The sequence below is a fragment of the Mauremys reevesii genome, linkage group 3, assembly GCF_016161935.1.
Source record: "Mauremys reevesii isolate NIE-2019 linkage group 3, ASM1616193v1, whole genome shotgun sequence".
NCBI lineage: Eukaryota > Metazoa > Chordata > Testudines > Geoemydidae > Mauremys > Mauremys reevesii.
In genome coordinates this window covers 129539386-129559509 of record NC_052625.1, presented here as the reverse complement: position 1 = coordinate 129559509, position 20124 = coordinate 129539386, and positions in this window count along the sequence as shown.

The window sequence follows — 20124 nt, the reverse complement described above, 5'->3', positions numbered from 1 at the left end:
TTGATATGGACACCTACATTAGAAGTATCTCACTCTTCAGCTACATTTATTATGTACATTCCATTTAAACTCTTGTTTTTCATCTCCCTGAATACTAGTTATATGTCTCTTATACAACAGCTATTAGCTACCGGCCTTATATGGTTGTTTCCTATCACTTATCAGTCAGTCTAGTCCTGGGGCTTGCTGTATGTCTGAGAGCCCGTAGATTCCATTCCACTGGTACAGTAGCCTAGTGAAGGCTGTGAGCTATCTTAGTAAGATATAGGGACTAGCCCTGTAAGAAGAGAGAGAGTCTCTCCCTTCTTAGGCTGCATCTACACAGTGAGTAGCAGCCTGGGGCAACAAGTCTCAGGTTGACAGACTTTGGCTCAAACTACAGTGCTGAAATAGCTGTGTAGACATGCTTAACCCCCTCCCTATGCTTCAGTGCTCCAGCCAGAGCCCAGCTGTCTATGCAGCTACTTTTAGGGCAGTAGCATGAGCCTGAGTATCTCAGCCTAGGCTCGGCAACTTGGTGTGTAGATTACATCTGTAGATTCCCACTTTGTTCCCTTAAACATATGCAAAAGCGGAGGAGCCGGTGTTCCTCAGCTAGTCCAGAGTGAGCTGGGAATAGAGCCTTTAAATACAGGACTTGCTTTCTCTGATAAGCTCAGAAGTGGACTAGTTCCAAGGACAATGAGGAAACATTATATAATGGATAAAAGCACTTAATTTTTTACCAAAATAAGAGCTATATTGACACTAGCTCCTGGCCTTTTTTCTATAGGTACCAAGGCCAGTCTTTGGTGGTAGCCAGGGCGGCCTGCCAAAGAGGGCACCGTGTGCAGGGTTTGCTTGATTCCCACCTGAGCTGCCAAGAGCCAACTGGGCAGGGGGAGGCAGTAGGCTGGTGAGCAGCATCCAGAGAGCATAGAGAGACCTGAGTTGCAGGGGGGTAGCTGTTAGATGACCAGCAAGGTGACTCTTCTGGAGCAGGGATGCCCCTCCTCCCCCCACCTCCACTGCCCTGTGCAGCTGCTCCTGCTCCTGTTTCACTCCCTTCAATCCTCCCCGGAGTCGACACGCCCAGTCTGGAGCAGCATGGTCAGAGGCCTGTCTGTTGTGCAGGGAGGGTAGGGGAGGCTGATGGTGGGGTGCTCCCCTCCCCCTGCCCTGCACTGACAGGACAGGGGGAATCTATCTGTGCTATTGCCTCTCTGGGTCCCAAAGCTGCCAGCAACTGTGTCTGAACACACCCGCAGGCTCCTGATTGTGAGTGCTTTCTTAAAGAGACAGTGCACTCAGACACACACACACAGTTCCCACCACCACACACGCCCTGCTTGTTCAGGAAGGGGCAGACAGGGAAAAGGGGTAGGAGGGGTTGCATTGTATATCAAGAATGTATACACTGAGGTTCTGAAGGAGGCAAGAGGCAGACACGTTGAAAGTCTCTGGATGAAGAGAAAAAGGGGGAAAACGGTCAACATCATGGGTCTATTATGGGTATTCAAATTAAGAGGTGGAGGTGGATGAGACATTTCTAGAACAAACAACAGAACTATCCAAAACACAAGACCTGGTAGTAATGGGGACTTTAACTACCAGATATCTGTTGGAAAAGTAATAGGGCAAAACACAGAATGTTCAGTAAGTTCTTTGAAGATGTTGTGGACAGGTTCTTATTCCAGAAGGTGGAGGAACTAACCAGGGGTTTGTGACTCTGAAGGTGGAAGGCAATTTGGGTAAAAGTGATCATGACATAAGTGATTTAATGGTTCTAAGGAAAGGCAGGAGTGAGAGCAGCAGAATAAAGACAATGGACTTAAAAATGAAAACTGGTAGATACGTTTCCTTGGGAAGAAAATCCAAAAGGAAATGAAAGAGTACAGGAAAGCTTGTGGTTTCTCGAAGCTTCATTACCTGAAAATCAAAAAGGACACTACAAAACAGAGAAACATGGACAAATTCTAAGGAGAAGTAACAAAGAATGGTACAGGGATGTAGAGACAAAATCAGGCTAGGCACAAAACGAGTTACACCTAGCAAGGGACATAGAAGGCCAAAGGTTCTGTAATTACATTAGGAGCAAGACTACCTACCATGAGAGGAGTGCTAATAGCAGACAACACTAGTGTTTAATACCTGTTTTGTTTCAGTCTTAAAAGGTTAATTATCACCAGATACTTAACACAACATTAACAACAAGGGGGCAGGAATGCAACCCACACTAGGGAAAAAACAGGTTAAAGAATATGAAAGCAAATGAGACTATTCAAGTCAGAAGGGCCTGATGAAATTCACTTGAAGGCACTTAAGGAACTAGTTGAAGCAATTTTAGAATCATTAGTGACCCTCTTTGAGAATTTATGGAGGACAGATGAGGCCCCGAATACTGGGGAAGGGCAAACTGAATACCTGTCTCTAAAAAGGGGAGTGAAGAGGACTCGGAATTATAGGCGAGTCAGCCTAACATATTATTAATTTGTAAGCATCTAAGGCAAGGCTATTCAGTTACATTTCCTGGTGGGCTGGATAAGCAATGTCAAATCTTCGTAGGCCAAAGGGCTCTTCAGGTGTTTGCCGTCCTAGTGAGCATGCCAGCAGCCAGGGGTCACAACATTCCAAGAGTGATATTAATCTCAAAATAAAAGGGTAAGCATGCTGATAGACAATAGTCCAATGAAACCTTGCAAACAAGTCATGCTACTAGAAACAGCATGCTATTAATATTACTGCTATTAAAACAAATTAAAATTAGACAATAAACACAGAAGAAATGAATGGACATATAATTCCCCTTTCTTATTGATGCTTGCAATTCCGCCCTCCCCTCCCCCCGGAAAAAAAGGTACTACACAGCATGCAATCACATTAACTAATGAAAGCACTTAAATTACCAATCCTTGCATAAATATCTTATTTAAATAAATAAAAAGTCCCACTGTAAGTCAAAGTGTTATCAACATAGTCTACCACCAATATGTGTAAATGAAACAATTTACATTAAATACGTGGCATGATGGTAATGAAAAGGGCAATAAACTGATTTGCACAAAGCTAGCCCCATGGGTGTAGTGTGGAGGGGTGGGGGAGTATTGCTTCCCCACCTGCAAGCCTTGGGCAGGTGTAGAATTTATCTCCCACCCCATGTGCAGTCCCATTGCCCTAACTGGAGCTGCCACTCCAAATACAGAAGCCAAACTATGCCTATGCCCAGTTCCCCTCAATTCTGACACGCCCCAGCTGTTCTGCCCTTTAGCCCTCCCATTTGCCCAGCCCACTCCTCAGCTGTGCCCCCACGCCTAGCTTCACCTCTGCTCCTACTGGGATTCTTCACCAACCTCTCCCAGGCCAGGAAAGGCTGCAGTGTGGTTCCCCTTTCTCTTTGGGGGTGGGCAGCTCCAATGGTTCTTCACCCTGCTCCCTCTTCCCAGGCCAAGTATTACAAGGAGGGAGGAGGTGAAGCAGAGGAGCCAGCCATGCTTACAGGAGGGAGTGGTAAGAGGGGCCACGCTGAGCTACAGGGCTCTTTCTGATAACTCCTCCAAGCAGGGCTGGCTTCTCCACTCTCCCGCCCTGTGAGAGCAAGGTAGGCTCCAGAAGGAAGGGAGAGCGCTCTGCTGCTTCCTGAGCAGCTCTGAGTGGCTGCTGCTTCCCAGGAGCAGGGCCGGCTTTAGGCCTATTCCACCAATTCCCCCGAATCGGGCCCCGCGCCCTGTGAGAATCCCTTCCCTAGCTACAGGCGCCTTTTGAATTTTTACTCACCGGGCGGCGCTTCGGGTCTTCAGCAGCACTTCGGCAGCAGGTCCTTCACTCTCTCCAGGTCTTCGACGGCACTTCAGCAGCGGGTCCTTCGCTTACTCTGGGTCTTCGGCAACACTTCGGGAACGGATCCTTCAGTGCCGCTGAAGACCTGGAGCGAGTGAAGGACCCACCACTGAAGTGCCGCCAAAGCCTCACAGCACCGCCCGGTGAGTAGAAGCCCCACGTATTTTTTCACGTTTTTTTTTTAAAGTCATCCCTCCCGGGATCCCGTCGAAACTGTTTCATTTGGGCCCCGCAATTCCTAAAGCCGGCCCTGCCCTTAGGAACCCTAACCCTAGGGCGAGAAGCCCTACCATAGGAACCCTAACCCTAGCTCCAAGTGCCCTACCCTTAGCAAGCTTAAACCAAGGTCCAAATGCCCTACCCTTAGGAACCCTAATCCTAGGGGGGGGGAGCCCTACCCATAGAAAACCTAACCCTAGCTCCAAATGGCATACCCATAGGAACCCTAACCCTAGGGTGAGGCCCCCTACCCATAGGAACCCTAACCCCAGCTTCGAGTGCCCTACCAATACGAACCCTAACCCTAGCTCCATGTGCCCTACTCTTAGAAGCCCTAACACTAGGACGGGAAGCCCTACCCATAGGAACCCTAACCCTAGCTCCGAGTACCCTACCCATAGGAACCATAAACCTAGCTCCAAGTGTTCTACCCATAGAAACCCTAACCATAGGGTGGGCAGCCCTACCCTTAGTAACTCTAACCATAGCTCCAAGTGCACTACCATTAGGAACCCTAATCCTACGGCGGGCAGCCCTACCCATAGGAACCCTAACCCTAGCTCCAACTGACCTACCATTAGGAACCCAAACCCTAGCTGCAAGTGTCCTACCCATAGGAACCCTAACCCTAGCTCCAAGTGCCCTACCCATAGGAACCCTAACCCTAGCTCCAACTGACCTACCATTAGGAACCCTAACCCTAGCTGCAAGTGTCCTACCCATAGGAACACTTACCCTAGCTCAAAGTGCCCTACCCTTAGGAACCTTATTCCTAGGGCGAGAAGCCCTACTCATAGGAACCCTAACCCTAGCTCCAAGTGCCCTACCCATAGGAACCCTACCGCTAGGGCGGGGCTCCCTAGCCATAGGAACCCTAACCCCAGCTCCGAATGCCCTACCAATACGAACCCTATCCCTAGCTCCGAGTGCCCTACCCATAGGAACCCTAACCCTAGCTCCAAGTTCCCTACCCATATGAACCCTAACCCTGGCTCCAAGTTCCCTACCCTTAGGAACCCTAATACTAGGGCGGGTAGCCCTACCCATAGGAACCCTAACCCTAGCTCCAAGTGCCCTAACCATAGGATCACTAACCCTAGCTCAAAGTGCCCCCCGCATAGGATCCCTAACCCTGGCTCCAAGTGCCCTACCAATAGGAACCCTAATCCTAGGGTGGGAAGCCCTACCCATAGGAACCCTAACCCTAGCTCCAAGTACCCTGCCCTTAGGAACCCTAACACTAGGGCGGGTAGCCCTACCCATAGGAAACGTAACCCTAGCTCCAAGTGCCCTACCACTAGGAACCCTAACCCTAGCTCCAAGTGCCCTACCCTTAGGAACTCTAACCCTAGCTCCAAGTGTCCTACCCATAGGAACCCTAACTCTTGGGTGGGCAGCCCTACCGATTGGAACCCTAACTCTAGTTCCAACTGCTCTACCCATAGGAACCCTAACCCTAGTTCCAAGTGTCCTACCCATAGGAACCCTAACCCTAGGATGGGGCGCCCTTCCCATAGGAACCATAACCCTAGCTCCAAGTTCCCTACCCTAAGGAACCCAAAACTTCGGGCGGGGAGCCCTACCCTTAGGAACACTAACCCTACGGCGAGGCGCCCTTACCTTAGGAACCCCAACCCTAGCTCCAAGTGCCCTACACTTAGGAAACCTAACCCTAGCTCAAAGTGCCCTACCCTTAGGAACCCTAACCCTAGGGTGGGGAGCCCTTCCCACAGGAACCGTAACCCTAAATACAAGTGCCCTACCCTTAGGAACCCTATCCCTAGGGCGTGAATCCCTACCCATAGGAATCTTAAACCTAGCTCTAAGTGCCCTATCTTAGGAACCCTAACCCTTGCACCAAATGTCCTACCCTTAGGAACCCCAACCCTAGCTCCAAGTGCCCTACCCTTAGGAACCCTAACCCTAAGGCGAGAATCCATACCCATAAGAACCCTAACCCTAGCTCTACCTGCCCTACCCTGAGAAACCCTAACCCTAGGGCGGGAAGCCCTACCCATGGGAACCCTAACCCTAGCTCCAAGTGCCCTACCGTTAGGAACCCTAACCCTAGGGCGGGCAGCCCTACCCATAGGAAACCTAAGCCTAGCTCCAAATGCCCTACCCTTAGGAACCCTAACACTAGCTCTACGTTCCCTACCCTTAGGAACCCTAACCCTAGGGTGGGGCACCCTTCCCATATGAACCCTAACCCTAGCTCCATGTGCCCTAACCATAGGAAACGTAACTATAGGGCGGGAAGCCCTACCCAGAGGAACCCGAAGCCTATCTCCTAGTGCCCTACCATTAGAAACCCTATCCCTAGAGCGTGAAGCCCTGCCCATAAAAACCTTAAACGTAGCTCCAAGAACTCTACCCATAGGAACCCTAACCCTAGCTCCAAGTGCCCTACCCTTAGGACCCCTAACCCTAGTGCAGGAAATCCCTACCCATAGGAAACCTAACCGTTGCACCAATTGCTCTACCCTTATAAACCCTAACCCTAGGGCGGAAAGCCCTACCCATGGGAACCCTAACCCTAGCTGCAATTGCCTTACCATTAGGAACCCTAATGCTAGGGCGGGGTACCCTACTCATAGGAAGCCTAACTTTAGGTCCAAGTGCCCTACCCATAAGGAACCCTAACACTAGCTTAAAATGCCCTACCCTTAGGAACCCTAACCCTAGGGCAGGGAAGTCCTACCCATAGGAACCCTAACCCCAGCTCCAGGTGCCCTAACCTTAGGAACCCTAACCCTAGGGCGGGCAGCCCTACTGATAGGAACCCTAACCCTAGCTCCGAGTGCCCTACCCATAGGAACCCTAACCCTAGCATAAATCCCTACCCATAGGAACCATAACCCTACCTCCAGGCGCCCTACCCTTTGGAACCCTAATCCTAGGGTGGGAAGCCCTACCCATGGGAACCCTAACCCTAGCTCCAAGTGCCCTACTCATAGGAACCCTAACCCTAGCTCCAAATCCCTACCCACAGGAACCCGAACCCTAGGGCAGGGTGCCCTAGCCTTAGTAACGCTAACCTTACCTCCAAATTCCCTACCCTAATCCTAGGGCGGGAAGCCCTACCCATGGAACCCTAACCATAGCTCCAAGTGCCCTACCCTTAGGAACCCAAACCCTAGCTCCAAGTGCCCTACCCTTAGAAACCCTAACCCTAGGGAGGGAAGCCCTACCCATAGGAACCCTAACCCTAGCTCCAAATCCCTACCCACAGGAACCCGAACCCTAGGGCAGGGTGCCCTAGCCTTAGTAACGCTAACCTTACCTCCAAATTCCCTACCCTAATCCTAGGGCGGGAAGCCCTACCCAAGGAACCCTAACCCTAGCTCCAAGTGCCCTACCCTTAGGAACCCAAACCCTAGCTCCAAGTGCCCTACCCTTAGAAACCCTAACCCTAGAGAGGGAAGCCCTACCCATAGGAACCCTAACCCTAGCTCCAAGTGCCCTACCCATAGTAACCCTAACCCTAGATCCATGTGCCCTACCCTTAGAAACTCTAACCCTAGGGAGGGAAGTCCTACCCATAGGAACCCTAACCCTAGCTTGAAATCCCTACCCATAGGAACCCTAACCCTAGGTCCAAGTGCCCTACCCTTAGGAACCCTAACCCTAGGGCGGGAAGCCCTACCCATAGGAACCCTAAACCTAGATCCAAGTGCCCTAGCCACAGGAACCCTAACCCTAGCTCCGAGTGCCCTACCCATAGGAATCCTAACCCTAGCTCAGAGTGCCCTACCCATGGGAATCCTAACCCTAGCTCCAGGTGCCCTACCCTTTGGAACCCTAACCGTAGTTCCAAATACCCTGCCCTTAGAAACCCTAAGACTAGGGCGGGAAGCCCAACCCATTGAAACCCTAACCCTAGCACCAAATGCCCTACCCATAGAATCCCTAACCCAAGGGTGGGCAGCCCTACCCATACGAACCCCAACCCTAGCTCCAAGTGCCGTACCCTTAGGAACCCTAACCCTAGGGCGGGAAGCCTTACCCACAGGATCCCTAACCCTAGCTCCAAATCCCTACCCATAGGAATCTTAACACTAGGTCCCAGTGCCCTACCCTTAGTAATCCTAACCCTAGGGTGGAAAGCCCTACCCATGGGAACTCTAACCCTAGCTCTAAGTACCCTGCCCATAGGAACCCTAACCCTAGCTCCAGGTTCCCTACCCTTTGAAACCCTAAACTCTAGGTCAAAATGCCGTACCCTTAGAAACCCTAATCCTAGGGTGGGAAGCCCTACCCATAGGAACCCTAACCCTAGCTCCAAGTGCCCTACCCATAGGAACCCTAACCCTAGGGTGGGGCGCCCTACCTATAGGAGTCCTAACCCTAGCTAAAAGAGCCCTACTCTTAGGAACCCTAACCCCAGGGCGTAAAGCCCTACCCATTGGAACCCTAACCCTAGCTCCAAGTGCCCTACCCAGAGGAATCCTAACCCTAGCTCCAAGTGTCCTACGCATAGGAACCCTAACCCTAGGGCGGGCAGCCCTACCAATAGGAACCCTAACCCTAGTTCTAAGTGCCCTACACATAGGAACCCTAACCCTAGATCCATGTGCCCTACCCTTAGAAACGCTAACCCTAGGGAGGGAAGTACTTCCCATAGGAACCCTGACCCTAGCTTGAAATCCCTACCGATAGGAACCCTAACCCTAGGTCCAAGTGCCCTACCCTTAGGAACCCTAACCCTAGGGCGGGAAGCCCTACCCATAGGAACCATAAACCTAGATCCAAGTGCCCTAGCCACAGGAACCCTAACCCTAGCTCCGAGTGCCCTACCCATAGGAATTCTAACCCTAGCTCCGAGTGCCCTACCCATGGGAATCCTAACCCTAGCTCCAGGTGCCCTACCCTTTGAAACCCTAACCTTAGGTTCAAATGCCCTGCCCTTAGAAACCCTAATACTAGGGCGGGAAGCCCAACCCATAGGAACCCTAACCCTAGCACCAAGTGCCCTACCCATAGAATCCCTAACCCAAGGGTGGGCAGCCCTACCCATAGGAACCCCAACCCTAGGTCCAAGTGCCGTACCCTTAGGAACCCTAACCCTAGGGCGGGAAATCTTACCCATAGGAACCCTAACCCTAGCTCCAAATCCCTACCCCTAGGAACCTTAACACTAGGTCCTAGTGCCGTACCCTTAGGAATCCTAACCCTAGGGTGGAAAGCCCTAGCCATAGGAACCCTAACCCTAGCTCCAAGGTTCCCTACCCTTTGGAACCCTAAACCCTAGGTCAAAATGCCCTACCCTTAGAAACCCTAATCCTAGGGTGGGAAGCCCTACCCATAGGAACCCTAACCCTACCTCCAAGTGCCCTACCCATAGGAACCCTAACGCTAGGGTGGGGCGCCCTACCTATAGGAGTCCTAATCCTAGCTCCAAGTGCCCTACCCTTAGGAACCCTAACCCTAGGGCGTAAAGCCCTACCCATTGGAACCCTAACCCTACGTCCAAGTGCCCTACCCATAGGAATCCTAACCCTAGCTCCAGGAGCCCTACCCTTTGGAACCCTAACCCTAGCTCCAAGTGTCCTACCCATAGGAACCCTAACCCTAGGGCGGGCAGCCCTACCAATAGGAACCCTAACCGTAGTTCTAAGTGCCCTACCCATAGGAACCCTAACCATAGCTCCAAATCCCTACCTATAGGAACCCTAAACCTAAATCCAAGTGCCCTGCCCACAGTAACCCTAACCCTAGCTCCGACTGCTCTACCCATAGGAACCCTAACCCTAGGGCGGGGATCCCTACCCTTAGGAACCCTAACCCTAGGGCGGGGATCCCTACCCTTAGGAACCCTAACCCTAGCTCCAAATTTCCTACCCTAAGGAACCCTAATCCTAGGGCGGAAAGCCCTACCCATGGGAACCATAACCATAGCTCCAAGTGCCCTACCCTTAGGAACCCTAACTCTAACTCCAAGTGCCCTAACCTTAGGAACCCTAACCCTAACTCCAAATGCCCTACCCTTAGAAACCCTAACCCTAGGGCAGGAAGCCCTACCCATAGGAACCCTAACCCTAGCTCCAAATCCCTACCCATAGGAACCTTAACCCTAGCTCCAGGTGCCCTACCCTTTGGAACCCTAACCCTAGGTACAAATGCCCTACCCTTAGAAACCCTAATCCTGGGATGGAAAGCCCTACCTATAGGAACCCTAACCCTAGCTCCAAGTGCCCTACCCACACAAACCCTAACCCTAGCTCCGAGTGCCCTACCAATAAAAACGCTTACCCTAGCTCCATATGCCCTACCCATGGGAACCCTAACCCTAGCTCCAGGTGCCCTACCATTTGGAACCCTAACCCTAGGTGCAAAAGCCCTACCCTTAGAAACCCAAATCCTAGGGTGGGAAGCCCTACCCATGGGAACCCTAACCCTAGCTCCAAGTGCCCTACCCATAGGATCCCTAAATCTAGTGTGGGGTGCCCTACCCTTAGAAATCCTAGCCCTAGCTCCAAGTGACCTACACTTAGAAAACCTAACCCTAGGGCGGGAAGCCCCACCCATAATGCTAGGGTGGGGTGCCCTACCCATCGGAGTCCTAACCCTAGCTCCAAGTGCCCTACCCTTAGGAACGCTAACCCTAGTGCAGAAAGCCCTTCCCATGGGAACCCTAACCCTAGCTACAAGTGCCCTACCCATAGGAATCCTAACCCTAGCTCCAGGTGCCCTACCGTTTGGAACCCTAACCCTAGCTCCAAGTGTCCTACCCATAGGAACCCTAACCCTAGTTCTAAGTGCCCTACCCAGAGGAACCCTAACCCTAGCTCCAAGTGTCCTACCCATAGGAACCCTAACCCTAGGGTGGGCAGCCCTACCCATAGGAATCCTAACCCTAGCTCCAAGTGACATACCCTTCGGAACCCTAACCCTAGCTCCGAGTTCCCTATCAATAGGAACCCTAACCCTAGCTCCAAGGGCCCTACCCTTAGGAACCCTAACCCTAGGGCGGAAAGCCCTACCCATGGGAACCCTAACCCTAGCTCCAGGTGCCCTACCATTTGGAACCCTAACCCTAGGTGCAAATGCCCTACCCTTAGAAACCCTAATCCTAGGGTGGGAAGCCCTACCCATGGGAACCCTAACCCTATCTCCAAGTGCCCTATTCATGGGAACCCTTACCCCAGCTCCAAATCCCTACCCACAGGAACCCAAACCCTAGCTCTGAGATCCCTACCAATAGGAACCCTAACTCTAGCTCCTAGTGCCCTAACCATAGGAACCCTAACCCTAGGGCAGGGTGCCCTACCCTTAGGAGTCCTAACCATAGCTTCAAATTCCCTACCCTAAGGAACCTTAATCCTAGGGCGGGAAGCCCTACCCATGCGAACCCTAACCATAGCTCCAAGTGCCCTACCCTTAGGAACCCTAGCCCTAGCTCCAAGTGCCCTACCCTTAGAAACCCTAACTCTAGGGCGGAAAGCCCTACCCATCAGAGTCCTAACCCTAGCTCCAAGTGCCCTACCCATAGGAATCCTAACCCTAGCTCCAGGTGAGCTACCAATAGGAACCCTAACCATAGCTCCAAGTATCCTACCCATAGGAACCCTAACCCTAGGGTGGGCAGCTCTACCCATAGGTACCCTAACCCTAGCTCCAAGAGCCCTACCAATAGGAACCCTAACCCTAGCTCCAAGTGACATACCCTTCGGAACCCTAACCCTAGCTCCAATTGCCCTACTCATAGGAACCCTAACCCTAGGTCCAAGTGCCCTACCCTTAGGAACCCTCCCCCTAGGGCGTGGTGCCCTACCCTTAGGAACCCTAACCCTAGCTCCAAATCCCTACCCATAGGAACCCTAACCCTAGGTCCAAGTGCCCTACCCTTAGGAACCTAACCCTAGGGCGGGAAGCCCTACCCACAGGAGCCCTAACCCTAGCTCCGAGTGCCGAACTAATAGGAACCCTAACCCTAGCTCCAAGGGCCCTACCCTTAGAAACCCTAACCCTAGGCGGGAAGCCCTACCCATAGGAACCCTAACCCTAGCTCCATATGCCCTACCCATGGGAACCCTAACCCTAGCTCTAAGTGCTCTACCCTTAGGAACCCTAACCCTAGGGTGGAAAGCCCTACCCATGGGAACCCTAACCCTAGCTCCAGGTGCCCTACTATTTGGAACCCTAACCCTAGGTGCAAATGCCCTACCCTTAGAAACCCTAATCCTACGGTGGGAAGCCCTACCCATGGGAACCCTAACCCTAGCTCCTGGTGCCCTACCATTTGGAACCCTAACCCTAGGGGCAAATGCCCTACCCTTAGAAACCCTAGCCCTAGCTCCAAGTGACCTACCCTTAGAAACCCTAACCCTAGGGCGGGAAGCCCCACCCATAACGCTAGGGTGGGGTGCCCTACCCATCGGAGTCCTAACCCTAGCTCCAAGTGCCCTACCCTTAGGAACGCTAACCCTAGGTCCAAGTGCCCTACCCTTAGGAACCTAACCCTAGGTCGGGAAGCCCTACCCACAGGAGCCCTAACCCTAGCTGCGAGTGCCCTATCAATAGGAACCCTAACCCTAGCTCCAAGGGCCCTACCCTTAGGAACCCTAACCCTAGGGCGGAAAGCCCTTCCTATGGGAACCCTAACCCTAGCTCCAAGTGCCCTACCCATAGGAATCCTAACCCTAGCTCCAGGTGCCCTACCGTTTGGAACCCTAACCCTAGCTCCAAGTGTCCTACCCATAGGAACCCTAACCCTAGTTCTAAGTGTCCTACCCAGAGGAACCCTAACCCTAGCTCCAAGTGTCCTACCCATAGGAACCCTAACCCTAGGGTGGGCAGCCCTACCCACAGGAGCCCTAACCCTAGCTCCGAGTGCCCTACCAATAGGAACCCTAACCCTAGCTCTAAGTGCTCTACCCTTAGGAACCCTAACCCTAGGGCGGAAAGCCCTACCCATGGGAACCCTAACCCTAGCTCCAGGTGCCCTACCATTTGGAACCCTAACCCTAGGGGCAAATGCCCTACCCTTAGAAACCCTAGCCCTAGCTCCAAGTGACCTACCCTTAGAAACCCTAACCCTAGGGCGGGAAGCCCCACCCATAACGCTAGGGTGGGGTGCCCTACCCATCGGAGTCCTAATCCTAGCTCCAAGTGCCCTACCCTTAGGAACGCTAACCCTAGTGCGGAAAGCCCTTCCCATAGGAACCCTAACCCTAGTTCTAAGTGCCCTACCCAGAGGAACCCTAACCCTAGCTCCAAGTGTCCTACCCATAGGAACCCTAACCCTAGGGTGGGCAGCCCTACCCATAGGAACCCTAACCCTAGCTCCAAGAGCCCTACCAATAGGAACCCTAACCCTAGCTCCAATTGCCCTTCCCATAGGAACCCTAACCCTAGTTCTAAGTGCCCTACCCAGAGGAACCCTAACCCTAGCTCCAAGTGCCCTACCCTTAGGAACCCTCCCCCTAGGGCGTGGTGCCCTACCCTTAGGAACCCTAACCCTAGCTCCAAATCCCTACCCATAGGAACCCTAACCCTAGGTACAAGTGCCCTACCCTTAGGAACCTAACCTTAGGGTGGGAAGCCCTACCCACAGGAGCCCTAACCCTAGCTCTGAGTGCCCTACCAATAGGAACCCTAACCCTAGCTCCAAGGGCCCTACCCTTAGAAACCCTAACCCTAGGGCAGGAAGCCCTACCCATAGGAACCCTAACCCTAGCTCCATATGCCCTACCCATGGGAACCCTAACCCGAGCTCTAAGTGCTCTACCCTTAGGAACCCTAACCCTAGGGCGCAAAGCCCTACCCATGGGAACCCTAACCCTAGCTCCAGGTGCCCTACCATTTGGAACCCTAACTCTAGTTGCAAATGCCCTACCCTTAGAAACCCTAATCCTAGGGTGGGAAGCCCTACCCATGGGAACCCTAACCCTATCTCCAAGTGCCCTATTCATAGGAACCCTTACCCCAGCTCCAAATCCCTACCCCCAGGAACCCTAACCCTAGCTCTGAGTTCCCTACCAATAGGAACCCTAACCCTAGCTCCAAGTGCCCTACCCATAGGAACCCTAACCCTAGCTCCAAATTCCCTACCCTAAGGAACCCTAATCGTAGGGCGGGAATCCCTACCCATGGGAACCCTAACCATAGCTCCAAGTGCCCTACCCTTAGGAACCCTAGCCCTAGCTCCAAGTGCCCTACCCTTAGAAACCCTAACCCTAGGGCGGGAAGCCCTACCCATAGGAACCCTAACCCTAGCTCCAAGGGCCCCACCCATAGGAACCCTAACGCTAGGGTGGGTTGCCCTACCCATCAGAGTTCTAACCCTAGCTCCAAGTGCCCTACCCTTAGGAACGCTAACCCTAGTGCGGAAAGCCCTTCCCATGGGAACCCTAACCCTAGCTCCAAGTGCCCTACCCATAGGAATCCTAACCCTAGCTCCAGGTGCCCTACCGTTTGGAACCCTAACCCTAGCTCCAAGTGTCCTACCCATAGGAACCCTAACCCTAGCTCCAAGTGACATACCCTTTGGAACCCTAACCCTATCTCCAATTGCCCTACTCATAGGAACCCTAACCCTAGGTCCAAGTGCCCTACCCTTAGGAATCCTCACCCTAGGGCGGGGTGCCCTACCCTTAGGAACCCTAACCCTAGCTCCAAATCCCTACCCATAGGAACCCTAACCCTAGGTCCAAGTACCCTACCCTTAGGAACCTAACCCTAGGGCGGGAAACCCTACCCATAGGAACCCTAACCCTGGATCCAAGTGCCCTACCCACAGGAGCCCTAACCCTAGCTCCGAGTGCCCTACCAATAGGAACCCTAACCCTAGCTCCAAGGGCCCTACCCTTAGAAACCCTAACCCTAGGGTGGGAAGCCGTACCCATAGGAGCCCTAACCCTAGCTTCAAATCCCTACCCATAGGAACCCTAACCCTAGGTCCAAGTGCCCTACTCATTGGAACCCTAACCCTAGGTCCAAGTGCCCTACCCTTAGCAACCCTAACCCTAGGTCAGGGTACCCTACCCATTGGAACCCTAACCCCAGCTCCAAATCCCTACCCATAGGAACCCTAACCCTAGGGTGGACAGCCCTACCCATAGGAACCCTAACCCTAGCTCCAAGAGCCCTACCAATAGGAACCCTAACCCTAGGGTGGGCAGCTCTACCCATAGGAACCCTAACCCTATCTCCAAGAGCCCTACCAATAGGAACCCTAACCCTAGCTCTAAGTGCTCTACCCTTAGGAACCCTAACCCTAGGGCGGAAAGCCCTACCCATGGGAACCCTAACCCTAGCTCCAGGTGCCCTACCATTTGGAACCCTAACCCTAGGGGCAAATGCCCTACCCTTAGAAACCCTAGCCCTAGCTCCAAGTGACCTACCCTTAGAAACCCTAACCCTAGGGCGGGAAGCCCCACCCATAACGCTAGGGTGGGGTGCCCTACCCATCGGAGTCCTAACCCTAGCTCCAAGTGCCCTACCCTTAGGAACACTAACCCTAGGGTGGGCAGCCCTACCCATAGGAACCCTAACCCTAGCTCCAAGAGCCCTACCAATAGGAACCCTAACCCTAGCTCCAATTGCCCTACTCATAGGAACCCTAACCCTAGGTCCAAGTGCCCTACCCTTAGGAACCCTCCCCCTAGGGCGTGGTGCCCTACCCTTAGGAACCCTAACCCTAGCTCCAAATCCCTACCCATAGGAACCCTAACCCTAGGTACAAGTGCCCTACCCTTAGGAACCTAACCTTAGGGCGGGAAGCCCTACCCACAGGAGCCCTAACCCTAGCTCTGAGTGCCCTACCAATGGGAACCCTAACCCTAGCTCCAAGGGCCCTACCCTTAGAAACCCTAACCCTAGGGCAGGAAGCCCTACCCATAGGAACCCTAACCCTAGCTCCATATGCCCTACCCATGGGAACCCTAACCCGAGCTCTAAGTGCTCTACCCTTAGGAACCCTAACCCTAGGGAGGAAAGCCCTACCCATGGGAACCCTAACCCTAGCTCCAGGTGCCCTACCATTTGGAACCCTAACCCTAGTTGCAAATGTCCTACCCTTAGAAACCCTAATCCTAGGGTGGGAAGCCCTACCCATGGGAACCCTAACCCTATCTCCAAGTGCCCTATTCATAGGAACCCTTACACCAGCTCCAAATCCCTACCCCCAGGAACCCTAACCCTAGCTCTGAGTTCCCTACCAATAGGAACCCTAACCCTAGCTCCGAGTGCTCTACCCATAGGAACCCTAACCCTAGCTCCAAATTCCCTACCCTAAGGAACCCTAATCGTAGGGCGGGAATCACTACCCATGGGAACCCTAACCATAGCTCCAAGTGCCCTACCCTTAGGAACCCTAGCCCTAGCTCCAAGTGCCCTACCCTTAGAAACCCTAACCCTAGGGCGGGAAGCCCTACCCATAGGAACCCTAACCCTAGCTCCAAGTGCCCCACCCATAGGAACCCTAACGCTAGGGTGGGGTGCCCTACCCATCAGAGTTCTAACCCTAGCTCCAAGTGCCCTACCCTTAGGAACGCTAACCCTAGTGCGGAAAGCCCTTCCCATGGGAACCCTAACCCTAGCTCCAAGTGCCCTACCCATAGGAATCCTAACCCTAGCTCCAGGTGCCCTACCGTTTGGAACCCTAACCCTAGCTCCAAGTGTCCTACCCATAGGAACCCTAACCCTAGGGTGGGCAGCCCTACCCATAGGAACCCTAACCCTAGTTCTAAGTGCCCTACCCAGAGGAACCCTAACCCTAGCTCCAAGTGTCCTACCCATAGGAACCCTAACCATAGGGTGGGCAGCCCTACCCATAGGAACCCTAACCCTAGCTCCAAATCCCTACCCATAGGAACCCTAACCCTAGGGTGGGCAGCCCTACCCATAGGAACCCTAACCCTAGCTCCAAGAGCCCTACCAATAGGAACCCTAACCCTAGCTCCAAGTGACATACCCTTCGGAACCCTAACCCTATCTCCAATTGCCCTACTCATAAGAACCCTAACCCTAGGTCCAAGTGCCCTACCCTTAGGAATCCTCACCCTAGGGCGGGGTGCCCTACCCTTAGGAACCCTAACCCTAGCTCCAAATCCCTACCCATAGGAACCCTAACCCTAGGTCCAAGTGCCCTACCCTTAGGAACCTAACCCTAGGGCGGGAAACCCTACCCATAGGAACCCTAACCCTAGATCCAAGTGCCCTACCCACAGGAGCCCTAACCCTAGCTCCGAGTGCCCTACCAATAGGAACCCTAACCCTAGCTCCAAGGGCCCTACCCTTAGAAACCCTAACCCTAGGGTGGGAAGCCGTACCCATAGGAGCCCTAACCCTAGCTTCAAATCCCTACCCATTGGAACCCTAACCCTAGGTCCAAGTGCCCTACCCTTAGCAACCCTAACCCTAGGTCAGGGTACCCTACCCATTGGAACCCTAACCCCAGCTCCAAGTGCCCTATCCTTAGGCAGGGCCGGCTTTAGGCCTATTCCACCAATTCCCCTGAATGAGGCCCCGCGCCTAAGAGGGCCCCGCACCCAGTGAGAATCCCTTCCCTGGCTAGAGGCGCCTTTTGAATTTTTACTCACCTGGCGGCGCTTTTGGTCTTCAGTGGCACTTCGCCAGCAGGTCCTTCACTCTCTCCGGGTCTTCGACAGCACTTCAGTGGCAGGTCCTTCGCTTACTCTGGGTCTTTGGCTACACTTCGGGAGCGGGTCCTTCAGTGCCGCTAAAGACTTGGCTCGAGTGAAGGACCCACCGCCGAAGTGCCGCCAAAGACTCAGAGCACCAGCCGGTGAATACAAGCCCCACGTGTTTTTTTATATGTTTTTCATTTTTTAAGTCATACCTGCCAGGGCCTCCTCGAAACTGTTTCAATTGGGCCCCGTTTTTCCTAAAGCCGGCCCTGCCCAGGAGGCAGGATGGAACAGCTGATGCCTGGCAGGGGGCCAAATGGGAACGCTCTCTTAGGCCAGATTGCGGGAGCATGTAAAGGCTATGAGAACAAGGGCCCCACTGCGATAAGACCAGTACAAAAATATAATAAATGACAGTTCCTACACCCAAGAGTTTACAATTTGTTATGTCTTGTCAAACACCGTTTGCACATTTCTGGGGAGGGACTGCCTTTTTACTTTGTGTTTGTACAGCACTTAGCATACAATGGCCCTGGTCAGGACCACTCTGTGAGCTACTGCAATACAAAGAGTGAACTGTTAATAGAAACACACTGGAGTCTGCCTTAAACAAACATTAAAACCAAACCATTGGTTGTAGTGGACCTGATTCAGCCCTGCTGTAAATTAATCCAACTCCCAATGGCTATACTGGGAGTTGAACCAGTTTATGCCAAGGCTTTAGTCTGATCTCAACTAAAGTTCAACCAGAGCTGTACAGGAAAATCTTGAGGGGGTTATTCTAGCTGGGGTTCACTGCTGGAAATGGGGCTTTTAGTGTAGCTTTCTCTCTTTAAACATCAGAGGGGTAGCCATGTTAGTCTGGTTCTGTAGAAGCAGCAAAGAATCCTGTGGCACCTTACAGACTAACAGACGTTTTGCAGCATGAGCTTTCGTGGGTGAATACCCACTTCTTCGGATGTAAGCAGTGCTCTGCTTACATCCGAAGAAGTGGGTATTCACCCATGAAAGCTCATGCTGCAAAACGTCTGTTAGTCTATAAGGTGCCACAGGATTCTTTGCTGCTTCTCTCTTTAAACAGAAAACAAGCTTTTAGCTGAGTAATAAAATTGAGAGTTTACCAGTGATGTGCTGCTAAATGTTATAGTGCCGGATCCCCGCAGAAATGCACTTATTCTTTCTCCCTCTCCATTCTCTTCACCCATATCACGTCCTTTCATCCTGTAGGGCAGAACTGAGGCTGTTCAGTCTTTCTGTCCACTTAGAGTGTGATGAGCCACAATGCTCCATCCTTCCAATTGGAAGCACCAGTCCAAGGCAGGAGGGTGGGATGAGGCCAACCAGCTGTTGTTACTGGAAGTGCCTGTTACAACTTCCTCCTTCAACTGGTTTTCCTGTCACCTTTGTGTCCTAGAGCCTGGCAAGTCCCACCTCCTCACCTAACTCTGACTCTACGCCGCTGCTGGCCTGGTGCTTCAGCGACTGCTCCCCACCAGGGGTCAGAGCTATCCTGGAGAGAAGAGAATCAATGGGGAGAAGCAGCAGCTGATGGATTGGGCGGGGGGGATGGTACTGGAGGGGGACTGCTGGGGCAAGGGGCGTGGAGAGGATAGTGGAGCATACATAAACATGCCATTTCGTCTGATGGGGAGCTCCCTCATCCCCTGTGAAGCAGTCAAGAAGAGGAAGCCCCCACATAGAGAAGTCAGGAAAGGGCCCCCCCCATACAGCTGTCAGGAGAAGGAGTCCTATCCCACCCTGCCCATGGAGCTGTCAGGAAGAAGAGGGCTGCCAACCCATATTAGGGACAAACATTGACTGACCTGCCTGAGAGCTCAGCTTGCTCCCATTGTCCCGTCTCAGGCTTTCCAGCATCACATGCAGGGTGAGAGAGAGTGATGTTCAGCCTTTCAGGTTGGTCCTGTAGCCTCACCATTTATCCTGCCCACAATTTTGTGTGAAGAGCAGGGCAAAGGGTCTCTGTGCTCCATGTCCATGTCCATGCATGTGGGGGATTGTTGAAGGGAGGGGATACTTTCTGAAGTGTCTGAGCAAAGCTCTGGCCTGGATTTCAGGTGCTGGAGGGGAACGAAGCTCTGGAGCACTCTGGCAGCTCCACAGGCCTGGAATTTACCCAAATGAAAGTGGACATCAGTCGGTAGGAAAAGAGGTGACTGTGATGGGTTGTCACCCCTGGGGTGCAGTCTGGGAGCTGTGGGACCCGCTGTGCTCCTTTAACCACTCAGTTAGGTTGGCCCTGCTCACACTGCTTGGGGACAAAGCCAGCCTAACCCAGGCCCTGTTATCACCCAACACAACAGCAGGTGGCATCACACACCCAAACTGAGCTACCTGAGAGAGCACCTGAGCCACTCAAATACATGCAGCAGACAGCAGCCAATTTCCCAGCTTTCCAGAGTCACCCCCACCCCCCACTGGAGTATAAACCCAAAATGATATCATCTTGCGCTGCACAGGGAACTGTACAGTGTAAGCT